The following is a 4266-nucleotide window of genomic DNA, read 5'->3' as shown; positions in this document are numbered from 1 at the left end:
ACAATTAATTAAAAAAGTATAAGTAAACTTTCTTTTTAGTCCTCGAGGTTTGAAGTAACATTACGTTTTGCAATACATGATGATACATGATATCATACAATACCGTAAACTCGGTAAGAAACCTGTGAGCTGTAGTTAGCTTTTGCTGTTTAACAATTCTTAGGCCTCGCATTTAGATACATGATATCGCAAATTTGGAAAGAATCATGTCGAAACCCCGATCGACCTACCGCGTGGTTGTAGTTTAGCCATTATGCGTCTTTTGAATATCGTTCTTAACGACTGCTTTCCAACAGCCTTTTAATGTGTTACTAGTTATACTTCAACTATTTTTATGAACAAGAAATGTATACTTATTGTATAAATGATTGAAGCTACCAAATTACAAGGTTACTTTTTCGGCTCTGAATTTGGGCTACAAATATTTTCAAATTTGGCTCGCTCGAGGGATGGCAACCCTGTGTACTATACCTACTAAAATAGATAGGTATATATTTTTTCATCGATGGTGTTATTAACCCGGTCGGTCGGTGATTGCAACGAAATGGGCACGTCTTGCCTATACCTTATACTAAACGGGACGTCATGATGACATATTTTTTAATCACACCTATTTGTCACCTAAAATAGATAAAAACCAGACTGTATATAATTTTATATAATTTTATGAATTTTAATTAATTTTATTTGGCGGCAGTGAATAAACATTCAATATGCCTGAGGCTGAGACTGAGACCTGAGATCTTGGTAAGCAGTGTTTGAATAGTGGGCATCACCTAATAAGGGAACGAAGACAGTCAAAACTACGCGCACACGTCATATAACGTTCGAGTAGGAGTTATTTTGTAGCAGTATTTGAATTTATAAGACTATAGGTATAGAGTAGATTTTTAGACATGCACATGATTGACGTAGGCGTTTGAAAATGACTTTCATATCTCCAAATGTGTCTTATGTACGAACATTATACTAAATATTTCAATGCGTTAAAGTTTTATTTATCAAAAAAGAAAAGTTTTAAGTATAAATAAAATATAGTAATGGTCTAAATTTTAGCCGGAAAACACGATATCTATACATAAACAGGCATATGTATATAATACATCATCATACACCCCACGTTAAGTTTGAATTGAATAAATAAAACAGTCATGCAGCTCTTGCGGTTGTGGCACAAATTAATTAATTTAAATCCAAGTTTGGTCAGTGTCGGTTTATACATAGGTAGGCATGATATAAACCGCGGGCACTTTATGTACAAACATAATTATTTCTGGCTAGTTGAAAAAAATTAAATTAGTTAAGTGAGATTCAAGGCTGAATGAGACATGATATACCCAAGCTAACTACCTACTATTATTTTCGGTTAATTTAGAACAATTTGGAGTTATTTATTTTAAGAGTAATTAAAAGTGAAGTTTTAACTGACCCAAACTATTAATTTATTTCTGTGAGGCACGCTCATAAATATGTTTGTAGAAATAATAAAAAAGATTATACGTAAACAATACGCAAAATAACACAATTTAATAATATTTTAAATACAGTGCCTTGCATAGGTATAACCGCACCTGAACAAAATGCGTTTTATATAAAACTTAAAACAGGAGTGACTCCTTGCTATTTTTTTTATTGAGTTGCATCACTGATCAAGCAAATTGAGACGAAAATAAAGTATCGTTATTTCCTTTCCTGCTGTTTAAAAATTAAAAACAGATTTTGATGTATTGCAAAAATATTTGTGGCAAGAAAAAAAGGTTTTTTTTTCAAGAGGAACTTTGGTGGTGAAAGCTGTATGGTTTGGAGGCCTTCTGCGAGCGTGGTAAGGTTGCACTCAGCTTCACCTCTATTAGAATGAACACTTCTGACTACACTTCGGTCCCTGAGGAGAATTTGATACCTTATTATTTTGAGGCTATTTCGTCGAGTTGAGCATGTCTTTCAGCAAGATAATTCCAGAATTCATGTAAGTCGTCAAAGTTTGGATTGGTTCGGATTGAACAACATTAATTTGATGGAGTGGCTATCACGTTCTCCAGATTGCAACCCCATCGAAAATCTTTGCGGTTATATTTATGCAAGCCACTGTATATATATTGGCATAAGTTAAGCTAAACCAAGGTCTCAAACTACCTTTGTTATACTTCTACTAGTCCAGGAAAATTAGACAAATAAATGTTAAATTTTGTTAATTATAGTATGCATGGACAAATTTTTTGTATTAGAAAACCAAGTAACAAAGTTGTATATAATGGGAAGAGCTGCTAATAATGCTAATATTTTATTTGAATTTATATTTTTTACAAAATTGAAACAACCTACAGAATTGTCTATACAGTTCTCAAGTTAAGCGTACCGAACTATTTTTTGTCAGTTTTCAAAATAATAAAAATCGTGTCCAAAAAATCAAAAGTTTGCAAAATAACAAATATCGTGTCCAAAAAATCAAACAACTTTTTCGGAAATTGTACAATTTTATTTTCTAGAACAAATACGAATTAAACATAAAAAACATTTAAAGACAACCAAACTTACAAATTGGTATATACATATGTAATGTATCTGTACAACGACGAACAAAAATAAAAAAACTATTTAAAAATCAATACTAAGCACTCCTTGACAAGATTTGAAAACAGAATTAAAATTATTTCTGAAAATTTCGAAAAAATAATAATCAGCCTTATCACAGGCCCCGCCGTAACGGATTGGTAATACGAACCCCGAATAATTGTATCATTGGTCCCGTCGTACTAAAAAAAATTGCTACGAAATTCGGAGTTCGTGAAAATTGATATCACTAGCCCCGAATGAATAGGAAGTTTGGCAGTTTTTTCCATGAACAATTATTTTGATCGGAGTTTTTAAAACGAACAAAAAATTAAGCTTGCGAAGATAAATTAAATAAAAATAAAATATATGAAAAGAATCATGTAAGTTTTACTATTGTTTTAATATGGAAGTGTTTACGTATCTTTTTTTTATTTTTTTTTAAGGGCAAATAAAGTTATCACAAATAAAATTCAATTCGAAAGGCTTTATGAAAAGTCTTCAAGAAAAACTTGAAATTGCCCAAGGATTTTCAAAAATCCCTAAGGAGGAAGTAAATTCGTTTTGGGAGGCAGTAAAAAAGAGTTAAATAGTTAAAGGCCCACCTTGTAGGGACACCTCTAGCTGGAAAAAAGTAAATTGAATAAATTAGTCCAAACTTTTTTATAATTTAATTCTTAAGTGCGGTTAGATGGGAAGGCATAAATCAAGAGGAAAATGGTTGAGAACAAAAAAGAATGCAAAGCTACAGGTGGCAGAGCAAGTAGAATGCATTTTTGTAGCAGCCTCGAAGAAGGTGTCATAAGACTGAATGGCTTTGAAACTTTGACCAGCGGAATAAAAGATCCACAATCTTTTGGATTTGAAAATTCTTCCAAGCCTTTAGAATCAAATGAACCTTGTGAAGAGAACCAACTTGCCGATGTTTCGATGTCATCAGACGTACGTAGTTGATGTGAAAAATGTTCCACGGCGTCTTTCAACCACTTCGCGTCAATCATATGATTCATCCAGTCTTCGTGTATTTTCTTCATTTATTTCAAAGATTGCAACGACAATACTATCAATTTTTAAAGACAAAAACAAATAAAAACAAGAACAAATCGAAAGATGAAAAACGAACTTTTATTTAGTTTTCTTATTTTGACGCATATCAGCTGATTTTAAAACTCCGAAATTAGTATTTCTGTGTGCCAATGCTTTCTTGAATTCGTTCGGGGCTTATGATGTAAATGTATTCGTATTCGTAGCGTAACACAATTTTCGGGGACTCGCTACGAGGGACTCTGTGATAGGGGTGAATAAAAAAATTCAAAGAAAAACGATTATAACTGAAATAACAAGTACCTAGGCTTTGAACAAGTGGAAAATTAAATTTACGATTTAAAAACTTATACCTAAGCAAAAGATTATAAAACTAATAAAACATGATTAAACAATATGGCTTTACAACAGTCAGGATTGGGGGTATCTTTGTTTTTTTTTTAATGCTTTACCTTTTTTTATTGTTCTTAACAACCCATAAAATGAACCCTATGTCATGAATATCGGACAAAGATTACTACAAAAAACGATCTCATCAATCTCGAGTTCTCGAGGCTATTCTGGATTTGTGGATTTTAAGATACCTTATGGAACGAGTTGGATACCTATATTGAGATAATTTAAATTTAATTGAGAAATTAAGATTGCGGATTACACAATTATTGTAAAATA

General features: G+C 32.0%; 1 long non-coding RNA gene across 1 annotated transcript; it reads left to right on the top strand.

The window, feature by feature from the left end:
- The first annotated feature begins 2424 nt into the window (after positions 1–2424).
- On the top strand, positions 2425–3814 carry LOC129952270 (uncharacterized). Its single transcript, XR_008782289.1, has 2 exons — positions 2425–2933; positions 2997–3814. It is a non-coding gene; the product is annotated as an uncharacterized LOC129952270 (long non-coding RNA).
- The last annotated feature ends 452 nt before the right edge of the window (positions 3815–4266 follow it).

This window comes from Eupeodes corollae, chromosome 3 (assembly GCF_945859685.1).
Source record: "Eupeodes corollae chromosome 3, idEupCoro1.1, whole genome shotgun sequence".
In the NCBI taxonomy this organism is placed as follows: domain Eukaryota; kingdom Metazoa; phylum Arthropoda; class Insecta; order Diptera; family Syrphidae; genus Eupeodes; species Eupeodes corollae.
Note: the sequence above shows the minus strand (reverse complement) of the source record. Positions and strands in the feature narration are given on the sequence as shown.